The sequence below is a fragment of the Leptodactylus fuscus genome, unplaced genomic scaffold (assembly GCF_031893055.1).
Source record: "Leptodactylus fuscus isolate aLepFus1 unplaced genomic scaffold, aLepFus1.hap2 HAP2_SCAFFOLD_120, whole genome shotgun sequence".
Lineage (NCBI taxonomy): Eukaryota > Metazoa > Chordata > Amphibia > Anura > Leptodactylidae > Leptodactylus > Leptodactylus fuscus.
In genome coordinates this window covers 176,707-190,349 of record NW_027440033.1, presented here as the reverse complement: position 1 = coordinate 190,349, position 13,643 = coordinate 176,707, and the positions used below count along the sequence as shown (strand labels likewise).

Here is a 13,643-nt window from a genome sequence, read left to right as displayed (position 1 = left end):
TGTGGAGGAATCCGTCATACTTCAAAGACCACTTAGCTGAGATTTGAGGTCACTCCTTTATTTTGTGCGAATTCAGACTTTCTATGAGTTTCTTATTAATCTTACAAATCTGTGCTCAGATATCATAATACCAGAAAGGTGAGAAATCTGTCCATCAGTTCCCTTTGGCCTTCACCGATTATATTGGGGTCATCATATTGTCATTTTGGCACAATCTGCGAGGGAGCCCCCAACATACATGTGATGATGTCAGTATAGTCACACCCCTTATGATGTCATAGAGTCCAGTTCATTGATATTATCTCAAACGGATCCATACTACGTGTAAACGTAACAGCATCTGTTGATGGTGAAATTTGCTTTTCAGGGTTCTGGGAAAGCAGTGGTTTATTTGCATTCATTGAGTTACATAGTGAGGTAAATTTCTGGACGTAGCAATCTGTCCATCCTGCAGTTCATGAAGTGACAGTATATATTCACTGCTCTAATCTATATAACACTCAGGAAATGCTCCTTGGAGGGATATAGAGTTATTGGCATCTGCTCCTGCTGTAATCAACTTTACAGATGTCGATTCCCGGTGATGTGCAGTGTGTACATTGTCACGACCACAGCAGCTCTAATTGACTGTCTACATAGCAGTGTGCAATATTGGTTTATTGGGATTTCCCACCTTGTACCTATCAATATCTGGGGATCAGCGCGGCACTTTCTACATGTTTACTACTCAGGAAAACCTCTCAAGACATTTGTCTCTGGCAGCAAAATCCAAGGAATCAGCACATTCTCTGTGTATTGACTTCTGTGCATTAGCTACATGAAGCAAAAAAACTGCAAGGGCAATGGGCAAGAGGAGAATTCGGGGTGGTACTGCTCCTATGTACGAGAATATAACTACTATAATACTACTCCTATGTACAAGAATATAACTACTATAATACTACTCCTATGTACAAGAATATAACTACTATAATACTACTCCTATGTACAAGAATATAACTACTATAATACTGCTCCTATGTACAAGAATATAACTACTATAATACTACTCCTATGTACAAGAATATAACTACTATAATACTGCTCCTATGTACAAGAATATAACTACTATAATACTACTCCTATGTACAAGAATATAACTACTATAATACTACTCCTATGTACAAGAATATAACTACTATAATACTACCTCCTATGTACAAGAATATAACTACTATAATACTGCTCCTATGTACAAGAATATAACTACTATAATACTACTCCTATGTACAAGAATATAACTACTATAATACTGCTCCTATGTACAAGAATATAACTACTATAATACTACTATGTACAAGAATATAACTACTATAATACTACCTCCTATGTACAAGAATATAACTACTATAATACTACTCCTATGTACAAGAATATAACTACTATAATACTGCTCCTATGTACAAGAATATAACTACTATAATACTACTATGTACAAGAATATAACTACTATAATACTACTCCTATGTACAAGAATATAACTACTATAATACAACCTCCTATGTACAAGAATATAACTACTATAATACTACTCCTATGTACAAGAATATAACTACTATAATACTACTCCTATGTACAAGAATATAACTACTATAATACTACTCCTATGTACAAGAATATAACTACTATAATACTACTCCTATGTACAAGAATATAACTACTATAATACTACTCCTATGTACAAGAATATAACTACTATAATACTACTCCTATGTACAAGAATATAACTACTATAATACTGCTCCTATGTACAAGAATATAACTACTATAATACTGCTCCTATGTACAAGAATATAACTACTATAATACTACTATGTACAAGAATATAACTACTATAATACTACCTCCTATGTACAAGAATATAACTACTATAATACTACTCCTATGTACAAGAATATAACTACTATAATACTGCTCCTATGTACAAGAATATAACTACTATAATACTACTATGTACAAGAATATAACTACTATAATACTACTCCTATGTACAAGAATATAACTACTATAATACAACCTCCTATGTACAAGAATATAACTACTATAATACTACTCCTATATACAAGAATATAACTACTATAATACTGCTCCTATGTACAAGAATATAACTACTATAATACTACTCCTATGTACAAGAATATAACTACTATAATACTACTCCTATATACAAGAATATAACTACTATAATACTACTCCTATGTACAAGAATATAACTACTATAATACTACCTCCTATGTACAAGAATATAACTACTATAATACTACTCCTATGTACAAGAATATAACTACTATAATGCTACTCCTATGTACAAGAATATAACTACTATAATACTGCTCCTATGTACAAGAATATAACTACTATAATACTGCTCCTATGTACAAGAATATAACTACTATAATACTACCCCCTATGTACAAGAATATAACTACTATAATGCTACTCCTATGTACAAGAATATAACTACTATAATACTACTCCTATGTACAAGAATATATCTACTATAATACTACTCCTATATACAAGAATATAACTACTATAATACTACTCCTATGTACAAGAATATAACTACTATAATACTACCTCCTATGTACAAGAATATAACTACTATAATACTACTCCTATGTACAAGAATATAACTACTATAATACTACTCCTATGTACAAGAATATAACTACTATAATACTGCTCCTATGTACAAGAATATAACTACTATAATACTACCTCCTATGTACAAGAATATAACTACTATAATACTACTCCTATATACAAGAATATAACTACTATAATACTACTCCTATGTACAAGAATATAACTACTATAATACTACCCCCTATGTACAAGAATATAACTACTATAATACTGCTCCTATGTACAAGAATATAACTACTATAATACTACCTCCTATGTACAAGAATATAACTACTATAATACTACTCCTATATACAAGAATATAACTACTATAATACTGCTCCTATGTACAAGAATATAACTACTATAATACTACTCCTATGTACAAGAATATAACTACTATAATACTACTCCTATGTACAAGAATATAACTACTATAATACTACCCCCTATGTACAAGAATATAACTACTATAATACTGCTCCTATGTACAAGAATATAACTACTATAATACTACTCCTATGTACAAGAATATAACTACTATAATACTACTCCTATATACAAGAATATAACTACTATAATACTACTCCTATGTACAAGAATATAACTACTATAATACTACCTCCTATGTACAAGAATATAACTACTATAATACTACTCCTATGTACAAGAATATAACTACTATAATGCTACTCCTATGTACAAGAATATAACTACTATAATACTGCTCCTATGTACAAGAATATAACTACTATAATACTACTCCTATATACAAGAATATAACTACTATAATACTGCTCCTATGTACAAGAATATAACTACTATAATACTGCTCCTATGTACAAGAATATAACTACTATAATACTACCTCCTATGTACAAGAATATAACTACTATAATACTACCTCCTATGTACAAGAATATAACTACTATAATACTACTCCTATGTACAAGAATATAACTACTATAATACTACTCCTATGTACAAGAATATAACTACTATAATACTGCTCCTATGTACAAGAATATAACTACTATAATACTGCTCCTATGTACAAGAATATAACTACTATAATACTACCTCCTATGTACAAGAATATAACTACTATAATACTACTCCTATGTACAAGAATATAACTACTATAATACTGCTCCTATATACAAGAATATAACTACTATAATACTGCTCCTATATACAAGAATATAACTACTATAATACTACTCCTATATACAAGAATATAACTACTATAATACTACTCCTATGTACAAGAATATAACTACTATAATACTACTCCTACGTACAAGAATATAACTACTATAATACTGCTCCTATGTACAAGAATATAACTACTATAATACTGCTCCTATGTACAAGAATATAACTACTGTAATACTACTCCTATGTACAAGAATATAACTACTATAATACTACCTCCTATGTACAAGAATATAACTACTATAATACTACTCCTATATACAAGAATATAACTACTATAATACTACTCCTATGTACAAGAATATAACTACTATAATACTACTCCTATGTACAAGAATATAACTACTATAATACTACTCCTATGTACAAGAATATAACTACTATAATACTGCTCCTATGTACAAGAATATAACTACTATAATACTACTCCTATATACAAGAATATAACTACTATAATACTACCTCCTATGTACAAGAATATAACTACTATAATACTACTACTATGTACAAGAATATAACTACTATAATACTACCTCCTATGTACAAGAATATAACTACTATAATACTACCTACTATGTACAAGAATATTTGGGGTCATACAGGTAGTGTGTAGGTGTAGTATTTGGGGTCATACAGGTAGTGTGTAGGTGTAGTATTTGGGGTCATACAGGTAGTGTGTAGGTGTAGTATTTGGGGTCATACAGGTAGTGTGTAGGTGTAGTATTTGGGGTCATACAGGTGTAGTATTTGGGGTCATACAGGTAGTGTGTAGGTGTAGTATTTGGGGTCATACAGGTAGTGTGTAGGTGTAGTATTTGGGGTCATACAGGCAGTGTGTAGGTGTAGTATTTGGGGTCATACAGGTAGTGTATAGGTGTAGTATTTGGGGTCATATATGTATTGTACAGGTGTAGTGTTATGTTGTGACTTTGACTCTGTACACATGTAACATCTTGTACGGCCCAGGATCTTGTTCCTGGGTTGAGCACTGATTCCCGCTTTCGCCTGTGAAGCGCGAGGTGATGTGTGGCAGGTGCTTCTTGTTCACGCCTCGATACATCCCCTGATCTTGTAGGAGCCATTAACAAGCCCCCCCCCCCCCTCCTCCTCTTTTCTGGATTGCAGCCGTGTAAACAAGGCTCTTGTATAGAAGACATCAGCGTGCAGCAGCCTGGAGAGATGGCGCTTCTACCTGACTGGCCCCCGGTGACCGCCGCCGCCGCTCAAAGCCAATTAGCCGTAAAGAAGTGACATCTAGAGAGTTGTTAGGAAAGCTAATTAACTGCGTTGGTCACTTTAATTGTACATGGTGGATGCAGCGAGGAGATGGGAGACGCGTCCATTACAATAACTGGCGCTCGGTGCGCTGCTGCCTGGTCTTTATCCGCTGCCCGCTCTGCCATGGCGGTTCACAGTATCTGTGTGTGACGTGTGTAATTCTACAACGTGTTCTTCACCATTGTCTAGATCTCGGTTTGCTGTCAGTGACTGTGGACTGTCCGATTTACATCCTCAGGCGCATGTTCTGTCCTGATTGAGTTCGGTTCACAGCTGAAGGTTTGTTTCTGTGTATTCATGAGCTGAACTCAGAAGCACGCTGAAGTCTGAAAAGCCTGGAATATCATATAATATACATGTATACAACTGCTTGCTGTCAGTGAATGATGCTGTTCCTTTTTACACATCTGTGGTTCTGTTACAGTGTGTTTATCATGGTTCGCAGAATTTATGAGCCACTCGAGACCTATAAGTTGGATGTCTTAGATTTTTTTGGGTTCCCGTGTACCCCACTCCTGATCTTTTACACTGAGGTTTCCATATAATGCTCACAGAGTGTTTTGGGTGCTATGGGGTGATTTGCTCATGTTGTCACTGTATTGGGGGCGCTCTTGGTTCTCTGGGGACGCTGTGCGGTAATGATCCCCTTGGGCCGCAGCTCTAATGTCGATGCGTCAGATTAGATTTCAGGATCTCACCTGCGGCTTCACAGATGCTTCATATCCATAAAATGTAATGTGCGCGCCGCTCCCTGCCATCATCGCGGCCGGCGGGATAAACTGCAAAACAAAATGTCTCGTCTCCGTGCAAGGTGACACCGGCGGCTGATGGGGACATTTCCATAACGACACCTCGACAGACGAGACGCCGGCGGCAGATTTACCGTCACTGCCGACCTGGTGGAGAAGGTTTCTGTGCAGATGATCCAAACCCTGTTCTAGAAGTCTGATCACCGCAACACTCCAGATATCTGATATCTCACAATGCTCCAATAATCTGATCCCACAATGCTCCAATAATCTGATCATCTGATACAACAATGCTCCAATAATCTGATCATCTGATACCACATTGTTCCAATAATCTGATCATCTGATCTTACAATGCTCCAATAATCTGATCCCACAATGCTCCAATAATCTGATCCCACAATGCTCCAATAATCTGATCCCACAATGCTCCAATAATCTGATCATCTGATACAACAATGCTCCAATAATCTGATCATCTGATACCACATTGCTCCAATAATCTGATCATCTGATCCCACAATGCTCCAATAATCTGATCATCTGATCTCACAGTGCTTCAATAATCTGATCCCACAATGCTCCAATAATCTGATCCCACAATGCTCCAATAATCTGATCCCACAATGCTCCCATAATCTGATCCCACAATGCTCCCATAATCTGATCATCTGATCCCATAATCTGATCATCTGATCCCACGATGCTCCAATAATCTGATCATCTGATACAACAATGCTCCAATAATCTGATCCCACAATGCTCCAATAATCTGATCATCTGATCCCACAATGCTCCAATAATCTGATCATCTGATACAACAATGCTCCAATAATCTGATCATCTGATACCACATTGCTCCAATAATCTGATCATCTGATCCCACAATGCTCCAATAATCTGATCATCTGATACAACAATGCTCCAATAATCTGATCATCTGATACAACAATGCTCCAATAATCTGATCATCTGATCCCACATTGTTCCAATAATCTGATCATCTGATCCCACAATGCTCCAATAATCTGATCATCTGATCTCACAGTGCTCCAATAATCTGATCCCACAATGCTCCAATAATCTGATCCCACAATGCTCCAATAATCTGATCTCACAATGCTCCAATAATCTGATCCCACAATGCTCCAATAATCTGATCATCTGATCCCACAATGCTCCAATAATCTGATCATCTGATACAACAATGCTCCAATAATCTGATCATCTGATCCCACATTGTTCCAATAATCTGATCATCTGATCCCACAATGCTCCAATAATCTGATCATCTGATACAACAATGCTCCAATAATCTGATCATCTGATCCCACATTGTTCCAATAATCTGATCATCTGATCCCACAATGCTCCAATAATCTGATCATCTGATCTCACAGTGCTCCAATAATCTGATCCCACAATGCTCCAATAATCTGATCCCACAATGCTCCAATAATCTGATCTCACAATGCTCCAATAATCTGATCCCACAATGCTCCAATAATCTGATCATCTGATCCCACAATGCTCCAATAATCTGATCATCTGATCCCACATTGTTCCAATAATCTGATCATCTGATCCCACAATGCTCCATTAATCTGATCCCACAATGCTCCAATAATCTGATCCCACAATGCTCCAATAATCTGATCCCACAATGCTCCCATAATCTGATCATCTGATCCCACAATGCTCCAATAATCTGATCCCACAATGCTCCAATAATCTGATCTCACAATGCTCCAATAATCTGATCCCACAATGCTCCAATAATCTGATCATCTGATCCCACAATGCTCCAATAATCTGATCATCTGATACAACAATGCTCCAATAATCTGATCATCTGATCCCACATTGTTCCAATAATCTGATCATCTGATCCCACATTGTTCCAATAATCTGATCCCACAATGCTCCAATAATCTGATCCCACAATGCTCCAATAATCTGATCCCACAATGCTCCAATAATCTGATCCCACAATGCTCCAATAATCTGATCCCACAATGCTCCAATAATCTGATCATCTGATACAACAATGCTCCAATAATCTGATCATCTGATACCACATTGCTCCAATAATCTGATCATCTGATCCCACAATGCTCCAATAATCTGATCATCTGATCTCACAGTGCTCCAATAATCTGATCCCACAATGCTCCAATAATCTGATCCCACAATGCTCCAATAATCTGATCCCACAATGCTCCCATAATCTGATCATCTGATCCCATAATCTGATCATCTGATCCCACGATGCTCCAATAATCTGATCATCTGATACAACAATGCTCCAATAATCTGATCCCACAATGCTCCAATAATCTGATCCCACAATGCTCCAATAATCTGATCATCTGATACAACAATGCTCCAATAATCTGATCATTTGATACAACAATGCTCCAATAATCTGATCATCTGATCCCACATTGGTCCAATAATCTGATCATCTGATCCCACAATGCTCCAATAATCTGATCATTTGATACAACAATGCTCCAATAATCTGATCATCTGATCCCACATTGGTCCAATAATCTGATCATCTGATCCCACAATGCTCCAATAATCTGATCATCTGATCTCACAGTGCTCCAATAAACTGATCCCACAATGCTCCAATAATCTGATCCCACAATGCTCCAATAATCTGATCCCACAATGCTCCAATAATCTGATCCCACAATGCTCCCATAATCTGATCATCTGATCCCACGATGCTCCAATAATCTGATCATCTGATACAACAATGCTCCAATAATCTGATCATCTGATACCACATTGCTCCAATAATCTGATCATCTGATCCCACAATTCTCCAATAATCTGATCATCTGATCCCACAATGCTCCAATAATCTGATCATCTGATCCCACATTGTTCCAATAATCTGATCATCTGATCCCACAATGCTCCAATAATCTGATCATCTGATCTCACAGTGCTCCAATAATCTGATCCCACAATGCTCCAATAATCTTATCCCACAATGCTCCAATAATCTTATCCCACAATGTTCCAATAATCTGATCCCACAATGCTCCAATAATCTGATCATCTGATACCACATTGCTCCAATAATCTGATCATCTGATCCCACAATTCTCCAATAATCTGATCATCTGATCCCACAATGCTCCAATAATCTGATCATCTGATCCCACATTGTTCCAATAATCTGATCATCTGATCCCACAATGCTCCAATAATCTGATCATCTGATCTCACAGTGCTCCAATAATCTGATCCCACAATGCTCCAATAATCTTATCCCACAATGCTCCAATAATCTTATCCCACAATGCTCCAATAATCTGATCCCACAATGCTCCAATAATCTGATCATCTGATACCACAATGTTCCAATAATCTGATCATCTGATACAACAATGCTCCAATAATCTGATCCCACAATGCTCCAATAATCTGATCCCACAATGCTCCAATAATCTGATCATCTGATACCACATTGCTCCAATAATCTGATCATCTGATCCCACAATGCTCCAATAATCTGATCATCTGATACAACAATGCTCCAATAATCTGATCATCTGATCCCACATTGTTCCAATAATCTGATCATCTGATCCCACAATGCTCCAATAATCTGATCATCTGATCTCACAGTGCTCCAATAAACTGATCCCACAATGCTCCAATAATCTGATCCCACAATGCTCCAATAATCTGATCCCACAATGCTCCAATAATCTGATCCCACAATGCTCCCATAATCTGATCATCTGATCCCACGATGCTCCAATAATCTGATCATCTGATACAACAATGCTCCAATAATCTGATCATCTGATCCCACAATGCTCCAATAATCTGATCATCTGATCCCACATTGTTCCAATAATCTGATCATCTGATCCCACAATGCTCCAATAATCTGATCATCTGATCTCACAGTGCTCCAATAATCTGATCCCACAATGCTCCAATAATCTGATCCCACAATGCTCCAATAATCTTATCCCACAATGCTCCAATAATCTGATCCCACAATGCTCCAATAATCTGATCCCACAATGCTCCAATAATCTGATCATCTGATCCCACGATGCTCCAATAATCTGATCATCTGATACAACAATGCTCCAATAATCTGATCATCTGATACCACATTGCTCCAATAATCTGATCATCTGATCCCACAATTCTCCAATAATCTGATCATCTGATCCCACAATGCTCCAATAATCTGATCATCTGATCCCACATTGTTCCAATAATCTGATCATCTGATCCCACAATGCTCCAATAATCTGATCATCTGATCTCACAGTGCTCCAATAATCTGATCCCACAATGCTCCAATAATCTTATCCCACAATGCTCCAATAATCTGATCCCACAATGCTCCAATAATCTGATCATCTGATACCACAATGCTCCAATAATCTGATCCCACAATGCTCCAATAATCTGATCATCTGATACCACAATGCTCCAATAATCTGATCATCTGATCCCACAGTGCTCCAATAATCTGATCCCACAATGCTCCAATAATCTGATCATCTGATCTCACAGTGCCCCAATAATCTGATCCCACAATGCTCCAATAATCTGATCCCACAATGCTCCAATAATCTGATCCCACAATGCTCCAATAATCTGATCATCTGATACCACAATGCTCCAATAATCTGATCATCTGATCCCACAATGCTCCAATAATCTGATCATCTGATCCCACAATGCTCCAATAATCTGATCCCACAATGCTCCAATAATCTGATCCCACAATGCTCCCATAATCTGATCATCTGATCCCACAATACTCCAGAGATCCAATAATCTGATCCCACAATGCTCCAATAATCTGATCATCTGATCCCACAATGCTCCAATAATCTGATCATCTGATCCCACATTGTTCCAATAATCTGATCATCTGATCCCACAATGCTCCAATAATCTGATCCCACAATGCTCCAATAATCTGATCCCACAATGCTCCAATAATCTGATCATCTGATCCCACAATGCTCCAATAATCTGATCCCACAATGCTCCAATAATCTGATCATCTGATCCCACGATGCTCCAATAATCTGATCATCTGATCCCGCAATGCTCCAATAATCTGATCATCTGATACCATATTGCTCCAATAATCTGATCATCTGATCCCACAATTCTCCAATAATCTGATCATCTGATCCCACAATTCTCCAATAATCTGATCATCTGATCCCACAATGCTCCAATAATCTGACTATCTGATCCCACAATGCTCCAATAATCTGATCCCACAATGCTCCAATAATCTGATCCCACAATACTCCAGAGATCCAATAATCTGATCCCATAAAGCTCCAATAATCTGATTGCTGACTCCACAATACTCCAGATATCTGATAATCTGATCCCATAATGCTCCAATAATCTGATCTGATCCCACAATGCTCCAATAATCTGATCGCTGACCCCACAATACTCCAGATATCTGATGATCTAATCCCATAATGATCCAGTGATCCGATAATCTGATCCCATAATGATCCAGAGATCTGATAATCTGATCCCGCAATGCTCCAATAATCTGATTATTTGATCCCACAATGCTCCAGAAATCTGATCACTGACCCCAAAATACTCCAGAGATCCGATAATCTGATCCCACAATACTCCAATAATCCGATCCCGTAATGCTCCAGAGATCTGATAATCTATTCCCACAATACTCCAGAAATCTGATTGAAATCTGACTCTACTGCAGAGATCTGATATTCCATCCTGAGTGCTCCAGAAATCTGATAATCTGACCCAAGTGCTCCAGAAATCTTATTGCTGACCCCACAGTAATCCAGAGATTTGATAAAACGACCCCACAACGCTCCAGAAATCTGTTAATCTGGCCTCAGTCCTTCAGAATTGTGATAGTTGAAACACAATGATCCAGAAAATGTGATAATCCCCCCCCCCAACTGTTCTCCAGAAGTCTGATTTCTGACCTCACTATGCTCCAGAAATTTGTCTTCTAGTGAAATATAATAGAAATTTGAAAATCAGGCCCCAATACTCCATAAATCTTAGGTATCCCTGTGCTAGAAAAGTGAATCTGAGAATCTTGCCTTGTGCTCCAGACATCTGAGAATCTTGCCCTGTGCTCCAGACATCTGAGAATCTTGCCCTGTGCTCCAGACATCTGAGAATCTTGCCTTGTGCTCCAGACATCTGAGAATCTTGCCCTGTGCTCCAGACATCTGAGAATCTTGCCCTGTGCTCCAGACATCTGAGAATCTTGCCCTGTGCTCCAGACATCTGAGAATCTTGCCCTGTGCTCCAGACATCTGAGAATCTTGCCCTGTGCTCCAGACATCTGAGAATCTTGCCCTGTGCTCCAGACATCTGAGAATCTTGCCCTGTGCTCCAGACATCTGAGAATCTTGCCCTGTGCTCCAGACATCTGAGAATCTTGCCCTGTGCTCCAGACATCTGAGAATCTTGCCCTGTGCTCCAGACATCTGAGAATCTTGCCCTGTGCTCCAGACATCTGAGAATCTTGCCCTGTGCTCCAGACATCTGAGAATCTTGCCCTGTGCTCCAGACCAGACATCTGAGAATCTTGCCTTGTGCTCCAGACATCTGAGAATCTTGCCCTGTGCTCCAGACATCTGAGAATCTTGCCTTGTGCTCCAGACATCTGAGAATCTTGCCCTGTGCTCCAGACATCTGAGAATCTTGCCCTGTGCTCCAGACCAGACATCTGAGAATCTTGCCCTGTGCTCCAGACATCTGAGAATCTTGCCTTGTGCTCCAGACATCTGAGAATCTTGCCCTGTGCTCCAGACATCTGAGAATCTTGCCCTGTGCTCCAGACATCTGAGAATCTTGCCCTGTGCTCCAGACATCTGAGAATCTTGCCTTGTGCTCCAGACATCTGAGAATCTTGCCCTGTGCTCCAGACATCTGAGAATCTTGCCTTGTGCTCCAGACATCTGAGAATCTTGCCCTGTGTTCCAGACCAGACATCTGAGAATTTTGCCCTGTGCTCCAGACATCTGAGAATCTTGCCCTGTGCTCCAGACATCTGAGAATCTTGCCTTGTGCTCCAGACATCTGAGAATCTTGCCCTGTGCTCCAGACATCTGAGAATCTTGCCCTGTGCTCCAGACATCTGAGAATCTTGCCCTGTGCTCCAGACATCTGAGAATCTTGCCCTGTGCTCCAGACATCTGAGAATCTTGCCTTGTGCTCCAGACATCTGAGAATCTTGCCCTGTGCTCCAGACATCTGAGAATCTTGCCCTGTGCTCCAGACATCTGAGAATCTTGCCCTGTGCTCCAGACCAGACATCTGAGATTCTTGCCCTGTGCTCCAGACATCTGAGAATCTTGCCCTGTGCTCCAGACATCTGAGAATCTTGCCCTGTGCTCCAGACATCTGAGAACCTTGCCCTGTGCTCCAGACCAGACATCTGAGAATCTTGCCCTGTGCTCCAGACATCTGAGAATCTTGCCCTGTGCTCCAGACATCTGAGAATCTTGCCCTGTGCTCCAGACCAGACATCTGAGAATCTTGCCTTGTGCTCCAGACATCTGAGAATCTTGCCCTGTGCTCCAGACCAGACATCTGAGAATCTTGCCCTGTGCTCCAGACATCTGAGAATCTTGCCTTGTGCTCCAGACATCTGAGAATCTTGCCCTGTGCTCCAGACCAGACATCTGAGAATCTTGCCCTGTGCTCCAGACCAGACATCTG

The 13,643-nt window shown here is 38.8% G+C and overlaps 1 protein-coding gene across 1 annotated transcript in view; it reads left to right on the top strand.

Annotated features, from left to right (window-relative positions):
* Positions 1 to 13,643, top strand: part of LOC142186809 (attractin-like protein 1) — a gene marked incomplete at its 5' end in the record, with an annotated part of 174,907 nt that overhangs the window by 73,771 nt on the left and 87,493 nt on the right. The gene's annotated exons all lie outside the window — the stretch shown is intronic.